The sequence below is a fragment of the Felis catus genome, chromosome B1, assembly GCF_018350175.1.
Source record: "Felis catus isolate Fca126 chromosome B1, F.catus_Fca126_mat1.0, whole genome shotgun sequence".
Classification (NCBI taxonomy): Eukaryota; Metazoa; Chordata; class Mammalia; order Carnivora; family Felidae; genus Felis; species Felis catus.
Window position 1 is genome coordinate 18,842,560 of NC_058371.1, and position 19,075 is coordinate 18,861,634.

A 19,075-nucleotide genomic window follows, 5' to 3' on the forward strand; every position below is an offset into this window, starting at 1 on the left:
CTTTCTCCCTTTCTTGTTTAGTCAAGAAATCTTCTCCTTTCTCCCTTTCTTGTTTAGTCTTGTGGGGGCTTCCACTCTTTCTCTTTCTCTCCAGCTACTTTTGGGGGGAGTGCTTTTCCTGGACTCTCCTCCCTTTCTCTGTCCTTTCTCCATGAAAACAGCTATCCTCCACAGCTTCTCTCTCCCCTAGTCCACCTCTCTGCCCCATGTACCTGCTGAGTTCTGGGCTCAAGTTATACAGATTGTTATGTTAATCCTCAGCTCAATTTTCTAGGTGTGCAAAATGGTTTGGTGTTAGCTGCATTTCAGGGATGAGGGAAGCTGAGAACTTCCACACTGCCCTGCCATCTTGGCCCCTCACTATTTTCTTAGTATTTTTCAGAGAACAGAGGTTCTTATTGATAAAGTTCATTGTTAACTTTTTTCTTTTATAGATTCAATTAAAGTTTATACACATATAAAGTGTGTATATTTAACAGAAATATACACAGTAAGAAATATATATATATCTTTACATTTCTTTATCTTTTTCTCTCTCTTTATCTCATTCACAGCAAGAGAGAACAAGAGAGAATTACTACAAAAATTAGCTCACACAGTTGTGGAGACTGGCTAAGTTATTTCAAAATATGTAGGACAGGCAGTTATGTGGATGATCATAAGCAGTTTTGAATCCACGGACATGGGTGACAGTAGTATTCCATGGGTAGAGTATCTTTTCTCCAATTGTTCATTGCTATTATATAGAAATCTGATTGATGTTTGTGTACTGACCTTATGTTCTGCAACCTTAATAAATTCACTTATTTGTTCTAGTATGTTTTTGTAGTTCCACTGGGATTTTCTACAAAGACAGTCATGTTGCCTATAAATAGTGACCATTTTATTTCTTTCTTTTCCATGTTCATACCTTCTGTTTCTTTTTCTTCATTTATTGCACTGGGTGGTACCTCAATTAAGAGGTAAATCAGAGCAGTTTGAATGTCCATCCTTGTGTTGTTGTTAATCTTATTTTTTGAATTCCCTTGCTCTTTGCCAATGTCAGTGCCATAAGACAGGGCCTGAAGGTAGGGTTATTTCTTTGTATGAGTCTTTGTTTGATCTCCAATGCCAATAATAATGCTCTAGTAATCAAATATTTGATGAAGAAATTATTGTATTGTTTTGTTTGCATTCTTTCTCTTGAGATAGTTTTAGTCCTTGTTTTGGTATTTGAGACTAAAAACTCAAATTCTCATGTAGTGTCAAGTACTGAGGACTAGACCCCAGTCAGATGAGTTTAGGAGAAAGAGGGAGGATGATGTCCAGGCTGAAGAGCACAGGCACCCCAGAATCACTGTGTACTAATCAAGCACAGCTTGATACCCCTAGAGGAAAGTGGCATGCTGCACACGTAGACTTCTCAGGTTGACATGCACTCATTCAGGGATTTGGAGGAAGCACACGGAGGGTGAAGGTTTCAGAGTGGGTGGCTATTCTCACTGACTTTTTTTTCCCAGCGGGAATTTCTTGCAATTTTCATCTTACCCCAAGGGTACCTGTATAGGTGTCCTTAATATTTCTTTGTCCTTAATATTTCTGTAATGTAGGCTCATGGAGAGAAAGTTTAAAATTATCTTCCTCAACCCCTTTACTGCTGCATCAAGCTGCTGTGCCTAGCTAATCCCATTCACTTTCCACTCTTGCTTCTTCTCTGCTATGTCCCTTTCTCTTTCCTTTTTTCATTTGTTAAGTAAAAATTTTAACTACAGTAAATTTCAAATGGATATACAGAAAATAGCATAGTGCCCCTCATATACCCTTTATGCAACTTAAAAATATTAGCTGATGGCTCTCTCTCCTGGCCGATTCTGAGAGAAACCTCAGACTTGATATATGTGGGAGATCTGTACTGTGTCACTTTAGCAAAATGGCTCCTATGCTTTCCAGAATTCTCTGTTCTGCAGAGCTCCAGGTTACTGTGGCCCACAAGAGACACACATGAGATTTGGAAGGTAGAGGAGAAGCTGCAGCCGTATTTATTTTATGTTTGGAGGGCCAGTTCAGGTCATGAGGTGCTACTGCTGCTCAGGATGTTGTCACTTTTCTTCTGTCGTGTTGGCAGCTGGGCTTGCGTTCCCTTATGCTTGGCCAGACCCTCCTTCCGTTTCTCCCATTTCTGGGCTGGGTGAGCGCCCATGAAGGAATCACCTTCTGCAGGGTACAGTGTCATTGAGACTGAAGGCTTGAATGTGGTGAGAGAGAAACATGGTCCTACAAGTTCTGATGTTGTCCTTCTTCACCCACTGTACATCCATGTTCCCTTCTCAACCACCCTTCTCGCTCTGAAGACTTCATTCTCTAGCACCAGCCACAGAAACAACGGCCTCACATAGGCTGTGTCATGTCATAAGGTCAAATGGAAGCAACACTTAAAATGAGTCTTCAAAAGTAATATGCTGAATGAGACAAATTATGGAAGATAGGGCATGCTGGGCCCTTACTATTTTTATCTTCTAGTGGTCTGCTTCCCTGATTAAACCCCAAATGAAACATTTTTTCATTTATAAATATCTGTATATGCAAAAATACAAATGAGAAAATTCTGTTAAATAACAAAACTGTTGGGTGCCTGGGTGGCTCAGTCACTTGAGCATCAGACTCTTGATTGCAGCTCAGGTCATGACCATGGTTTGTAAGATTGAGCCCTATGTTGGGCTCTGTGCTAACACTGTGGAGCCCACTGGGGATTCTCTCTCTCCCTTTCTCTGTCCCTCTTCCGCTCTCTCTCAAAATAAATAAACATTAATAAAAAACCAATTCCATGCCATTTTGTAAAACCAAACAAAAATAAAAATGATTTCTCTTGGGGTGCCTGGTTGGCTCAGTTGGTTAAGTGTCCAACTTCAGCTCAGGTCATGATCTCACAGTTCCTGAGTTTGAGCCCTGCATGGGGCTCTGTGCTAACAGCACAGAGCCTGGTTTGGATCTTCTGTCTGCCCCTCCCCCCTCCTCTCTCTCTCTCTCTCAAAATAAATAAATAAACAAAAAAAAAATTATTCCCCTCCAGTTCCTCTCCTGTCCCCCTCCCCACCCCCATTTTGAGAATATATCCTTTTACAGTTTCACCCAGAGAACTGATTTTGGGAAGAAATCCATGCTACTTTGTTCTCTTGCTAGCTCACTAAAATATATATCATCTGATGAAATTTTGTTAGCATTTGATTGCTTTAAAGATTTCTATCTTCAATGAAAAATAAGAGGCCAGAGAGATTATAATAAGATACAGTATTATAAGTGATTTGTGACAAGCATTCTTGATTTGCTCCTTTTAAGTCACTTTTCAATGTGTTCATTTCCTAATGATATTAGGAAGTTAATGCATTAATGTGATGGTATGGGGTATATACCTACACTAGTATAGAAACAATTATGCTGATAGATATAACAATAACAACAACAAAGAAAACCCACCTCTTTTTAGAAACTCTAATGTATTCATATTGACTATGTTTCTTGATAAAAGTCTCTGGATACTGGTTGTCTACTAATCCTTGATTGTGAATTTATAAGCCCTAAAAAAATAGAATAGAATATGAACCTTTTGACTTAGCAATAGTGATTCTATTTGGCATTAGAAATGATTTTTGAGCAAACCAGATTATAATTACTAACTTGGTAATCAATTGATTATAGTTAATGGAGATTAGGGTAAGATTCCTCCAGAATCATAAACTGAAATAGAAATTTCCCTGGTATCTTTTTATTTTTATTGATACTAGTAATGCCAAACCGATACTTTCTGGCAAAACAAAGCAATAAAACAAAAAGGAAAGGAAGAAAAGAAAAGGGAGGGAAGAGAAGGAGAAGGAAGAGAAAAAAGCCCTTTTGGAGTCTGAAAGAGGTTTTACAGTCAGTACCTAGAATTGAAATAACAATCACAAATGAACCAAGGATGAGATTAAGCAGCAGGTCAGAGATGGCATTAAGATTCCAGTAACTACTTAACATATAAATCTTGCCCTGTCTGAAACACTCACATATATCAATAACAATGACAACAAGAACCTGTAGGTAAAGGAACTTCTTTGTGATTTTACAAGACACACACACCCACTAACATAGCATATTTGCTTGTAAGCTGCCAGAAGTAGTTTTCTTTGTTTTGTAACCAAAACTGGATGAATACCTTGAAATAATTTCCTCAAGGAGGATGAAAATATGTTTATATGGATTGATGTTGATGCTAGTAGTTAAAGACTGGACTCCTAAATCATCATGATATTTACACCATTTCTGTGTGACAAGGACGGCAAGGAGACTGCTCCACGGTCTTCGAGTTTCAGTATGGGACTATATTAGGGTGTTGTCTGATAAATAATTATTTATTTTTCATTGGAAGGGGAAAATAGAAACTTTGTGAGAAGCCTTTTCTGGGAAGCCTAGAAATTAAAATTAAGATCCCATAGGGCAACGTAAGATAATTATTTTCCTCCAATATCCATCCCTGATTAAATTTCTAGCCCTATTAAAATGTATGAAAAATTAGCCATCTTATTAATAATTATTTCAACTTGTTCCAGTTTTGAGTTAAACTGATTATGTATAATAATTTTTCCAGTTTTAAATTAGGAAAGTAACATTATCGCTGCTACTAAAAATCAAACGAAATTCATTGAATCTCCTTACGTACCTGAACACTTCTAAGCATATATCTTTAAAAAGGAAAGTATTCAAATTTTTTCTTCAAAGTTGTTTTATTTCTGTTTACTATAAACTTTTATAGAACTTAGATAATTTGGCTATATATTCTATTATTTGATTACTCATCAGAAGGATATGTTAAAGTTGATGTTTCAGTATTATTGAAACATAGCACATGTTCTTTAATAAATTAATGGACACGAACATGGCATGATTTTTAAGAGGACCTATGTATATATTTAATTTACCAATTAACTGTTACATAAAAGCATTACATAAAGTGTCATGATGTCAATGTAAATATCTCAAATCCATCTACTTATTAAATTCCTTCAGAAAGATTTTAATTATGTTAATTTATAACATCCAACATCCTTTTGAATTTATTCTAGTTCATTAATCTAAGGACATCCATATCATTAAATACAGGCATCAGCACTGCTCTTGCGGTAAAGTTATAAAGGAAAAAGCTATTGTGTACTTTCCATGGCTAAATAAAACTTATAGAGAACTGGGGATGACTTAATGTTTAGAGGTACATGTGGATAAATAAAAACAGAGTTTCTCTTATGCTTTGCATTATTTTTCACTCAAGGCTAGGGGAATTGCAGCCATCTGATTGAGATTCATTTGCAATACACTGTAACAAGGGAAATAGAAAGTTTATTTGAAATGACCTTTCATTCCACAGTTTAATTTACTGTTGTTCACATTTGTATGTCTTCTCTAGCTCATGACATGTCCCTCCAGGTCTTAAAGTAGGATCCCCAGGGAAAAGCAAAGTCAAAGAAGATAGATGTCAATGTTCATATTTGCAAATGGGTTAAATTCCCCCAGGGAGAAATGAAGATATACCAATCTTCAATAGTCCAGAGTGGGGTGCCAACATTATAGGGTATCAAGCATAGTTACACTATACTTTGAAAGCTAATAGCCACCATAGAATTCTATTCACTGTAAGGATAAACTTTCTCCTGTAATATGACATAATGTAACATAACAGCACCACAGAGCATAGCATGCCAATCTATGATCCAAGTAACAGCCAAAGGAACTAAAATATATATACCTATGTATATATATATCTGACTACTTATTATATATATATATATATTTCCTAGATATACAAAATAATTCAACATTCCTAAAAATTTCAAATAGCTCCTAGTTTACAGCAGTTATTTTATTTTTTTCTTAATTTTATTTTTTTAAATTATATAAAAATTAGTTAGCATATAGTGCAACAATGATTTCAGGAGTAGATTCCTTAGTGCCCCTTCCCATTTAGCCCATTCCCCCTCCCACAACCCCTCCTGAAACCCTCTGTTTGTTCTCCATATTTAAGAGTCTCTTATGTTTTGTCCCCCTCCCTGTTTTTATATTATTTTTGGTTCCCTTCCCTTATGTTCACCTGTTTTGTCTCTAAAAGTCCTTATATGAGTGAAGTCATATGATACTTGTCTTTCTCTGACTAATTTCACTTAGCATAATGCCCTTCAGTTCCATCCACGTAGTTGCAAATGGCAAGATTTCATTCTTTTTGATTGCCCAGTAATACTCCATTGTATATATATATACCACATCTTCTTTATCCATTCATCCCTCGATGGACATTTGGGTTCTTTCCATACTTTGGCTATTGTTGATCGTTACAGCAGGTATTGTAAATATTACATTTAAGTCTGATTGAAAAGTATAATTTTTGATTGCCCAATGCTTTCAAATACGAAGCATTGGCTAAGCCTGCCAGGTAATTAAAAAAAAAATACAAATGTAGTGTTTTCGTTGTGCACAATGGGAACTTAAAAATCATTATATAATAATGATAAATTCTAACTAGATAATTCATATAAATTAGAGTTTTTGATCAACAAATTTTGGGGGTAAAGTGAGTATAGACTATCCCTTTATTATCGTTTATTCAAAATAATAGTGTAGTGAAGGAATTATATTATTTTTTAATTCATTCAAGTGTATATATTGATGTCCATGATTGGCAAGTAGTCTGTTAGGAGATTGATATTATATTATGGTCAACAAATAATTAAAAATTGTAGTTTCTGCTTTCAGTGGAGTTTAGAGTGTAATGCAGTTTATTTACATTCCATAATTAGTGGTCTCTGTATGTGTGTATTGTTTCCCTTCCTTTTATATAGAACACCCCCCCCCCCCGCCACCATATTATCACACTGAAGAGTATATTTTTTTTATTCCTCTTTCCTCATTTCCAAAGGATTTCACAAAAGTGATGAGGGACCAATTTAGGGTGACCAACTTCACTGCAAAAGACAAATAGTCACCTGTTTCCATCCTGTGACAAGAGGAAGCACTGTATCCGTTGCATGGGTGGCAGAACCTTTAAAGGGGCATTTCTTTACTGATTTACTTACTACAGCCTAGGATCCAAACACAGTTTGGATATTTGACTGAGTATTACTAGCTCAGAAAAGTTAATTGTATCTTGCAGAAAGAAACTCAGATCATCATAGATCATTAATTATTTCTATGAAAAACGTTAATATAAAAATAATAACAATAGGGGTGCCTGGGTGGCTCAGTCGATTAAGCGTCCGACATCAGCTCAGGTCATGATCTCATGGTTCTTGAGTTAGAGCCCTAACTGGGACTCTGTGCTGACCTCTCAGAGCCTGAAACCTGCTTCAGAATCACTGTCTCCCTCTCTCTCTGCCCCTCCCCTACGCATGCTCTCTCTCTCTCTCTCACTCTCTTGTCTCTCAAAAAGAAACGTTAGGGGCGCCTGGGTGGCGCAGTCGGTTAAGCGTCCGACTTCAGCCAGGTCACGATCTCGTGGTCCGTGAGTTCGAGCCCCGCGTCAGGCTCTGGGCTGATGGCTTAGAGCCTGGAGCCTGTTTCCAATTCTGTGTCTCCCTCTCTCTCTGCCCCTCCCCCGTTCATGCTCTGTCTCTCTCTGTCCCAAAAATAAATAAAAAACGTTGAAAAAAAATTTAAAAGCAAATAGGCTTGGGGCACCTGGGTGGCGCAGTCGGTTAAGCGTCCGACTTCAGCCAGGTCACGATCTCGCGGTCCGTGAGTTCGAGCCCTGCGTCAGGCTCTGGGCTGATGGCTCGGAGCCTGGAGCCTGTTTCCGATTCTGTGTCTCCCTCTCTCTCTGCCCCTCCCCCGTTCATGCTCTGTCTCTCTCTGTCCCAAAAAATAAATAAACGTTGAAAAAAAAAAAAAAAAAGAAACGTTAAAGAAAAAAAAATTAAAAATACAGTAACAATAGATACCTTTTTTACTCAATCTCTACTTGCCTAATTTGCTAGGTTAAACAAAACTTTCACTTCCTTGAGATGTAAAACAGAGTATCTCAGTATACTGACTTGAGTCTGCAGAACAGTATGTAGGTATGGCTCCTAGACCTCCTCTCTAAGACTCTCATTCTAGAACCACCTGGTGACCAGTGTGCTGATAAGAGTCAGTTTGTTCCCAAACTGATTTGTGCTGGTTAGATTTCATAATTATAAAATTTCATTAAGTATTATGTAAGTAATAAAAAGGAGTTATTTTTATAAAAATCAAGGAAAATTTATTGGAAACATTGCATAATGCAAATAGCTAAAAAAAAATGATTAAAGGTATATGAGACATATGTGAAAGAATAGGAAATGAGTGTTAAATTCCAGACAGATTCTGCACTAAGCTTTTTTCTCACGTGGCTCCCCATTAAAGGAAGCCAAACTTGAATTCATAAGTGATGAATTATGGTTTTATTTTATGCTGGAAAAATAACACCAATAAACAATCAGAAATCACATATGAAAAAGGCCTTGGTCCTATGTCAAAAATTTGGCTAATGAATGTGAATTTATTTAAGTTAAAATAATGTGTTTAGGAAATGTAGGTATATAGATTTTAAATTATTACTGCTTTTACCACATAGTTTCAAATATATATATATATATTTGAAAAATATATATATAATCATTGAGAGTTTCAAATAAAATTGTTTCAATGAGACAGTCTGAACTAATTTGAATGGTAAAGGCAGTGAATACTTGGATTAGAAATGCTAAGTGGCTACGGTGAATAAATACTCCTGTTTTAGAATTCAACCTTTATGGCTTTATGAGTTATTTGAATCAAAAGGAATGTTCTGTGTCCAAAGAAGAGCTTAAAACAAAACAAAATAAATGAAGAAATATGCCATCAAGAAAATGAATTTTCTACATTTCCATCTCAAGAAAGGAAGTCTTGGTAGGTAATTTTAGGGGCACCTGGGCTGCTCAGTTGGTTAGGCACCTAACTCTTGATTTGGGCTCATATCATGATCTCACAGTTTGTGGGATTTAGCCTATGTTGGGCTTTGCACTGACAGCATGGAGCCTGCTTGGGATTGTCTTCTTCCCTTTCTCTCTGCCCTCCCCAGCTTGTGCGCTCTCTCTTTCTCAAAACAAATAAATGTCATAAAAAGAAGATAATTAAAAAAAATCTTCTAGAAAACGGACAGTATGAAAGAAAGTTTTTTAGAGTTTGGAAATAGAGTCATCTGAGGAAGGAATATATTTGTGGTGCCTGCTGCTATACAATATTGGAGAATCTAAGGAAAGTAATACAAAATTATAAATTCTAAATTATATATGAAAATGAATATTTATTTTGAATAACAAAAGGAATCAGTACATATATATTTTCAAAGTTGACAAATATCACAAGCATTATATCATACAGAGAAAGAACATTTAGTAACTATTTGACACTCCTCCACATTACCATTTCCCCTTGCATTTGTATGCAATGCTATTTATATTTCTTTCCTTTTTTTATTGCTATTTATAGTTTCAAATAATAAAAAGTATTTTCTAGGGGACAATGGAAAGAATGTCTTGCTTCTTGTCTGATTGATCAAAATTTGATCTTTAGGAAGATTTCTTTAAGTTTCATCATTTGTTATTGGTAATGCCATGTAAAATTTTTAAAACTGTCAACATTTGGAAAACTTGTATCAAATTGTTTTCATATAAGAACTCTGAGATTCAGAACCATTTTGCTGTATCAATAACAGTTTTGCAGGTCTCTTAGCGACAGACAAAGATGGACCTGAAATGTTGGGATCTGGAAAAATATGTGACTGCTCATATAGTCACACAGTTGTGCTTGCTGTTTGCAGCACTGTCACAAATGTTTGCTTTAGAATTGTAGGAATTCAGATAAATTCTATTTTCTACAATTCCCATCCAACAACAAAAAAATAAGGATATGTTTATAATTGCTTAAAATTGGCCTTCTTGGGTGCTTGTTTTGACAACACATTGTACTAAAAATTAGAACGATATGGAGAGGATTAGCATGGTCCCTGTGTAAAGATGACACACAAATCTGTGAAGTGTTCCATCTTTTTATCACTAGGTGATATATGGAATTATTGAATCACTATATTGTACACCTGAAATTAATATAACACTGTATGTTAACTATACTGGAATTAAAATCTTAAGAAGCCAAAAATAAAAAATAAAAAATAAAAATAAAATCGGCCTTTGGAAGTGTACCAGGCAATAGATTGCCCTGATACTCAAGCTTCATTAGATTCAATCACTGAAACCCAGCTCTCAAAGTCAATCATTTACAGATAGTGAGGGAAGGAAGTAGGTTCAGATGAAGAGCATCCAAAGAAACCTCATGTTTTACCAATGAAATATTAACTCATGCTGTTTGCCCAGGTTGATGGCAATGACTACGACTTTCTTACATTCTGTAGATGAAGCACAATTATTTACTGATTGTTTCATTTGATGACAATTATAATTCTCCTTAAAGTTACACAGTGCTTTTTTGATTTTTGTGGGATTTATGCATATCATCTCATCTGGTTTTGCTTTGTTGCTACATCCTTTTCAGGGATGTGGAGTAATGCGGTGAAGTGACCCACCTAAAGTCCTGTGTTTTTTAAAGCAGGGTTTCAAACCAAAACTTTGCAACACAATAAATCCAGTGTTTGCTCTAGGCCATACTGAGTCCTTTTCTGTACCATATTAATGACATCATGACATTTAAACGCATTCTTAAGTGTTCTGGCATATTAGGCAAGTTAATGTTACCTGATGTCACAAGTAACCTCAACTCTCCATAATTACAATAAATGCGTATTTCCTACTCCAGTGTTTTAAAGTACAATGTGAATATTTTTAATAGGATGGCTTTCAGGGGTGGCTCTGTTGCAAACATTTCCAGAAGGACCCAGGCTCCTTCTGTCTTGTGGTGCTGTCACCTTCCATCTACAGTCTCTGATCGTGCTGCAGAATGGGAAGACAACATGACGTATTAATCCTCATGACATGTGTAGCTGCTGTCACATGACACAATATTAGTAATGTGGCTGCAACTACGTGGAGTGAAACAGGGAAATACATTCCCTGGCTTGACAGCAACTTCCCATCCAGAGAATAAACAAAGAAAAAATGGTTTATTAAAAAAATAGTTATTGTAGTCAAGTTTTTGAATAGGTAAATGCTATGAGAAAAGGAAGAGACAAAATTATACTTTATTTTCTTCTTGGCCATCACTCTAAAACTCTACTTTTTAAGCTTACAACATGAAGAAAGATTCTCAGAATGTAAGAATAAAGAGATATTCAAAGGACAGATTAAAAAATATAATTCTTTATATTTTTCCATAACTAGTGAATACATTTGTGGTTCGAAACCTGAGATATAAATTATGAGTTCTACTATAATGGGTATTCTATTTTTTTAGAGACTTTTTACAAAAATGTTTATTTATTATTAAGAGAGAGAGATAGAGAGGGAGCAGGGGAGGGGCCAAGAGAGAGGAAGACCGAATCCCAAGCAGCCACCATGCTGTCAGTGCAGAGCCAGATGCAGGGCTCAAACTCACGCACCATGAGATCATGACCTGAGCTGAAACTGAGTCAGATGCTTCACCGACTGAGCCACCCAGGCACCCCTGTAATGGCTATTCTAACTTTAAGTCATGCATTTGTAGAAACATATTTTTTCTTTCATTTTATTCCAGGTTTTTTGTTTGTTCGTTTTACATTTTGGGGGCACGTGATATGTCAGAATCCCCTGTAGGCATTGAATCTCTTTCAAGGAACTCGCAATTTAGTAGGAAATAAGCCACACACATAGATGCAAATACAATGTGCACAATGAGCTACCCCATGAAAGAGATATACACAGAATACTTTGGAAGTCTGGGCAGGGGCACGTGAAGGGTGAAGGGGAGTTGACAAACTTTGGTGATGATGAGACAGGCTTGGACATTTTTTTTTTTTTAATTTTTTTTTCAACGTTTTTTATTTATTTTTGGGACAGAGAGAGACAGAGCATGAACGGGGGAGGGGCAGAGAGAGAGGGAGACACAGAATCGGAAACAGGCTCCAGGCTCCGAGCCATCAGCCCAGAGCCTGACGCGGGGCTCGAACTCACGGACCGCGAGATCGTGACCTGGCTGAAGTCAGACGCTTAACCGACTGCGCCACCCAGGTGCCCCCAGGCTTGGCCATTTTAATCAAGGACGTTTTCAAGTACTAACAAATAGGAAAACATAAGTTTGCTGACATGGTAACAAGCTACTTTCCTCCATTTTCTTGAGAAATAATTGACATTTGTTACTGTACAAATTAAACATACAACATGGTGGTCTGACTTATATATACAGTGAAATGGCTACCCCAATAGGTTCAGCTAGCACCCGTTTTTCCCATACAGATGTAATAAAAAGAAAAGAGAATAAAGGAAAAAGTATTCTTCTTGTGATGAGAATGCTTGGAATTCACTCTCTTGACAACTTTCCTATATATCATACAGTAATATTAACTACAGTCATCACATTGTACATTACATCTCTGGCACTTAATTATCTTGTAACTAGAAGTTTGTACCTTTTAAGCCCCTTCCTCTACTTCCCCCTCCCCCTGCTCAGCCTCTGGTAAGAAGTCTGATCTCTTTTCCTATGAAGGTTTTGGTTTTTTAGATTTCACAAAAAACTATTTCTTGATAAAACAAACCACTAGTAATTCTTAATTTGTAAAAGTCCATCTTTCTGGAGAAAAAGATTTAGATGATATGTAGAATAGAAAGTAGGGGGAAAAACATCTTGCGTTGATAAATGTAGAAATTGTTTGTATCACAAAGATCTTAAAGATAGGTTTACTAGTTTTGTGAACTATTATCACCTTCTCATTGTCTAATATGTGGAAATATTTCAAAATTTTAAAAAGTCGTATTTAAGATGATGGACAATTAGCATGGCAAAACCTAAAATTTGACTTTTCTTTCTTGTCCCTTGCAAGTGTCATTAGAGTTTCTAAGATTGTGGCATCAGTATTCAGGTTTATCACCTGTGCCTCATAAAAAACAAACAAGAATACTTAGGAATAGTTTGGTAGATGGTAGTATTCAATCAGAGTAAAACAAAATGAGAAAGATCCAGGATAAAGGATTAAGTGTGCTGAAACTCCTTCGTTGACTTCTTAACAAGGTTTTTTGTCCTCAGTAGGGTTAATGAATTAATCATATAAAGAAAACTACACACTAAGCTGCACATAAATGAGCTTGGCCAAATGCCAAGCCATCTACTTCTGGCACCTGCCTTATTTCTGACCCCTTTTCCATGTCCTGCTGTGCTAGACTCGCTGAGCTGCACAGGCTCCCAGGCTCAGCCCGTGCTGTTTCCTTCCTCTTGTCTGCGTTCAAGTTGTTCCCAGTCTGGAAAAACCCTCACTTACCCTCTGCTTCCTCTGCATCTTGAACTCCCTCTCAAGAGCCAGATCACACATTATTTTCTGCCCCTGATTCGACTTCCCTCCTGCTCATTAATTAAACAAATAATTGCTGAGCACCTGCTAGACTTCAAGAGGTGTGTAAGGTGCCAAAGGTCCAATTGCTAATAAGACAGGTGTGTTCTGCTTCCCGGAACGTGGGATCTTGTGGGGGATACTCCTGGTGGCCCACACCACCGTGAACTCACTCTTTCCAGGCATTCTTCTGAGGGATTTGCCATAAATTCGCTGGTTTAATCCTCACAGCAACCCCATGAAGTGGGCACCATTCTCTTTTGCATATAATGCATGAGGAAACAACAACATTGCAAGCTGCTACCTGGCCACTGTCAGACCCAGGTAGGCCTACCCCTTAAGGAACCCTGGGTCTCTTCATTTCCCAGGGACTTGTTTCACATTTGCGGAATGTCAGGTCCCTTGGATTCTTCTGCTCTTGACCCCTGACACGACGTCAAGCTTCTCATTTTGCTTATAGTGAACCTAGTGAGTGCGCAGCTCCAGCCACCCTGTCCCCGTAGCCAGTCATGCAGGGCTCTCACCACATGACTCTTCCTGTCACACTGTACTTCACGTATGGGCCCCCTGTCTTCCTGTAACACTATAGCAACGAGACAGGGAGTTTTTTTCAATATTCATTTATTTTTGAGGGAGAGAGTGAGAGAGCGTGTGTGAGCGGGGAAGGAACAGAGAGAGAGGGAGAGAAAGAGAATCCCAAGCAGCCTCCACACAGATATGGGGCTTGAACTCAGAAACCGAGAGATCATGACCTGAGCCGAAATCAGATGCTTAATGACTGAGCCACCCAGGCACCCGGCAGTGATTTTTAATGAGCTCTTCAACAAGTATTTATGGAGGCTGGAGTACTGAAGGCTGGACATCATTCTAGGTGTCAGAGATATAGTGGTGAAAAGACAAACAAGTCTTACTTTGTAGAATATGTCCTGGGAGGAAGATTAAAACCAAACCCTTTTGTACCTCATTGCTCCAGGTGAAGTTGTCAATACTGAGTCAAAAACAGAAGTTCTCCAGATTGGACCTAGAATAGTAATAAAAACTAACATTTCTTCTGTGTTTATAATGAGCCTGTCTTTTTTCCAAGACATGTATATTTATTCGTTTAATAATTCCTCAAGGTTTAATAATCCCTCAATTGTCATTCCATTTTTAAAGATTAGGGAACTGAGGTTCAGAGTGGTTTGAAGCCATGTGGCTAGTAGGAAGGTAGGACTTCAAATTCTCTCTCAGACATTGTGCCCAGATCCTGTGTGCCTGGCAAATATCTTTGAAAGCAACAAGAGGAGAGAAGAGGTGAGCTGTGTTGAAGAGAGGGGCCAGAATGATCCCCCTTACACAGAGAAGGGGAGATAGCTTTGCAGGCAGACAAGACCTGCCCCCTTCTCTCTGGGGGTGCCCTGGGAAGTTGATAGCAGCTCAGAAAGAAAGTGTGCTGAAGGAGACTGAACTTTGCACAGCTTTTTAGCATTGACTAAAATTCTCATTTGTCCCCCATGGCACAGAGACAGAAAGCCATCGGACTAAAAGGGTCCTCATGACCTTGAAACCATGCAGTTGCCAGCTATGAACACGGAGGCTTAAGTTATGGACCATCCTCATTTCAAGTCACCAATGGGCTTCAGTATGATCCTTCCATGGGGAGAAAGTCCTAAAAACGTTTGTACTTAAATTTCCTACCAGCCCAATGAAATAAAGCCCAGAATAAGATTCACCTTCATTAAAGGAAATAAAGACATGGACATATCTTACACGTTTGAGTTTATGGTTTGAGATTCATAACTCTTACACAACAAGTATTGATGAAGTGCAGATCAGGATCAAGGGCTGTGCTACACGCAGGATGCACAGCAGTAAATAATAAGGTCTGACTTAGTGAAGTCTACAGTTAAGTGGACAAAAATGGTATTGAATAAACAAATACAAAATTTAAAAAATACAAATTTTGGTAAGTTTTATGAGAATCTAGGACACTATTAAAGGGGATAACACGATACATTGGGCTTAGGTTAGGGACAGCATTTCCAGAGGATGAACATCAGTTACTCAAGCATGGGGTGGGGAAGAAAGATTCTGAGCACAGAGAATAGTACAAGCAAAGAGTAAGAAACACCCAAACGATTGAAAAGGGAGCCAGATGCCTGAGCATAGCAAGAGAGAAGGAAAGTACCATGCGAGTTAGAGCTGAAGACACAGGAAGTAGCCAGAAACTGAAGAACCTTGTTAAAGATTTATAGTTTAACCTTATCTGAAATGGTAAAGTACTGAGGGCTTTATAAAATGGAAGGAACACATTTAGATTTAATTTTTAAGAAATATCATTAGGGCACCTGGGTGGCTCTGTTGGTTAAGCGTATGACTCTTGATTTAGGCTCAGGTTATAATCCCAGGGTTCTGGGATTGGGCCTTGTGTCTGGCTCCACTCTGAGTGTGGAGCCTTCTTGGGATTATCTCTCTCCCTCTCCCTCTGTCTCTCACTCCACTCGCTCTCTCTTTCTCTCTCTCTCTCAAAAAAAAAAAAATCATTGGAATAGAGAGTGGAAATGGTGAGACCAATCAAGAAATCATTTCCATAGTGGCAGAAAGAGATACAGGTGGTGTGCACTGGGGATGGTGGTAATAGAAAGAGAACCGGGTACCCTAGACATTGATTTTGGAGTAAAACTGATAGGATTAAGGGAAGTAGGAGGTAGACAAGGTGATGGAAAAGAAAGTGTCAAAGAGATCCCCAGATATATAATATAGACAACTGGGACAATGGAAATGACATTTACTGAGGTAGAATAAAAACAGGTTTAAGGAAAAACCAAGAATTCAGAGGTGGACATGTTAGTTTTAAAAATATGCGTGCAATGCAAGAAGGCATTTATCATGCTGACTATCTGGGTAATTCTGATATGTTAAGGTAAAACCAACAATTAATTTATATACATCACATAGATCTTTTGCTCTTTGTCTAAAGTAGGAGGAATTTGAAGGCCAACCTCATGCCTGCTGATTCTATCTTGTGGTATTGATATAGGCAACTGGAATGAATACATGTCAAATCCACAAAGCTTCTGAAAAGTCCTAGAAAGGAAGATCTGCATCTGCAGAGTCATGTGTACATGAGTCAGCAGCATTTTATTTTAAATTCTTTTTAATATTTATTTATTTTTGAGAGACAGAGTGAGACAAAGTGAGACTGGGGGAGGGGCAGAGAGAGAGGGAGACACAGGATCAGAAGCAGGCTCCAGGCTCTGAGCTGTCAGCACAGAGCCTGATGCAGGGCTCAAACCCACAGACTGTGAGATCATGACCTGAGCAGAGGGACGCGTAACTGACTGAGCCACCCAGGCACCCCATCCTTTTTTTTTTTTTATATTTATGAGTCAGCAGTATTTTAATTGTTTAATTGCCCTACTCATTAGCCCAAGATAGATTTTTAAGTCTAAGCCTTAAAATAAGAATAATTTACAGTTGTTTTTAGAAAAAGAAATAAAAGCGTCCACCATTTGAACATCTGTCCCTAATCTGCCTCACCTTCAAAGCCATAAAATAAGAAAGAACATAAATTAAAAGTTTCCAAATAAATATTCACAGAATGGTGATTCATGCATAAATTTATTTGAATATAAAGCTCCAAGCTGGTTTCCCTCCCAATGTTTAGAATTAATAGGAGCTAGAGGTAGGTCAGCTCCCTTGGGAATGACCAGTAATGTTTTCTTCTATGTTACAATCTCAAATGCCATCTTCATTTAGTTATAAGGATTCTTCTTCCATTTTATGTATTTGCTCTCCTATTTTTATCTCCTTGATCTTAAACTGAATGCTGTGACCAAGTGAGAACTCTAGTTTCCTGTCTTTTGTTATCCCACACCATTTCTGTAACCTAATCAAAATGTGCTATTTTTTTCCCAAGACATTGCCATATTTTTCTCTCATCATGACACTTAATTTGAAGGTGGCAGACTGGAAGATGCACTGTCCTGTGACAAATTTGTAAGCCACGAATTGATCTCTGCTCCACACACAGCAATATGCAAGCGTGGTATCTTGCAACTTATCATAAATCATGTTTTACTTCTTTGCTCATAGACTTTGTGAGAGCTGAATGCAATGTGGAGATGGATGGGGGTCAGTTCCTCACTGTCAGCCATAGCGGCTGGTAATTTATAGATAAGATATAACACCTGTGAGTTATGATGTCTTTTGTTTGCTTGAGTTGTCCTGTGCTGAGCACTGCAATGCCTACATCATAATGTTTGAGGGTTTCCTATCATGTACTAAAAACAAACAGACAAACAAAAAAACCAAAACCCCAAAACCCCACAACAATAACAACAACACAAACATAAGTCAAGGAAGCATGGCATTATACCCATGAGCTATTAGATTTATCCAATCAAAACGCCATTTCATCTTTTGGCATGATGCCCTAGGACTGATGCACAAGGAGGCTGCAGGTGTAACGACTACAAGTATGGCTGCTTGAACTAAGTCAAATTCTTCATTTCATAATCATTAAAAGAACGGCAAGGAACTTCATCACAAGTCTTCCACAGATGGAATAGTTCTCCACATCCCCTAGAGATACAAACACACACACACACACACACACACACACACACACACACACACACACACAAATAATAAGAAAGAAAGAAAATACTGGCAAGAGGTACTGTGTCCATGTTGTTATGAAAATGTAATTTTTAAAAGTAAACATAAGCAACTGATTAAGAGAGATGGAAGGAAAAAGTATCTTTGTTCTATGAAACATCCCAACTGCCGGTTTATTCTCATCACATCATTTTAATTTGCAGAAGAAAGTACAGTCTGAAGTGTACTGACATTATCATTAATTAATATTAATTGGGTCTTACATAGTCTCCCAAGTGTTCCAGTTCTACCCTGATTGTAAGTTAAGCACTTTTTACACTCTTTATAATCATTAATAGTAGTATGGCAATGTGTATCACTGATCTAAGCAATGAAATGCAAATCGGCCACATCAATTTGGAGATGATGGATTATGTAGTAGTAGGGGGATCAATTGTTTATGAGTGATAGCAGAAAGAAGCGGCAATATGCCATAAGCAAATGTTAGCAGCTCTTATTCCCACCCATGTAAGCATCCTCTCCTGGCAAATGCAGCTATGTCTTTCTTTCTGTTTTCATCATACCTGACATACGCATTCACTTTATCATACTAAGAGAAAGTTGTTGGTTTATACATTTGCTTTTCTACTGATACCAGTTTGGAAAGAATTAGGAACAGTTGAGGTAAGGACACTATATATATATATATATATATATATATATATATATATATATATATATATAATTAAGTTATATATATTTTAATCTTATTCTTTAGAGTATAACTGAAGGCTTTCATATAGTAGTCACTCAATTTTTAAGCAAATAAGAGAACAAATGAATGGAACTGGAAAACAAAAAGAAAAAGGGAAATAGAAGTATATACCTTATATGTTAATGTATAAGTCTATGAAAATGAGTATTAGTTTTCTCAGTTTTGTATAATTTAATACATTCGAAATAGAAACCACATAATGTGTTACATGGATGCCTAAAAAAGTATATGTATATATGCATATATATATATATATA

At 37.4% G+C, this 19,075-nt stretch overlaps 1 long non-coding RNA gene and 1 other non-coding gene across 2 annotated transcripts in view; one reads left to right on the top strand and one right to left on the bottom strand.

Annotated features, from left to right (window-relative positions):
* The window catches only part of LOC123384779, a 174,875-nt gene that overhangs the window by 97,676 nt on the left and 58,124 nt on the right, over window positions 1-19,075 (bottom strand). The gene's annotated exons all lie outside the window — the stretch shown is intronic.
* On the top strand, window positions 9,942-10,045 carry LOC111560297. The gene has a single exon (XR_002742054.1). It is a non-coding gene; the product is annotated as a U6 spliceosomal RNA (small nuclear RNA).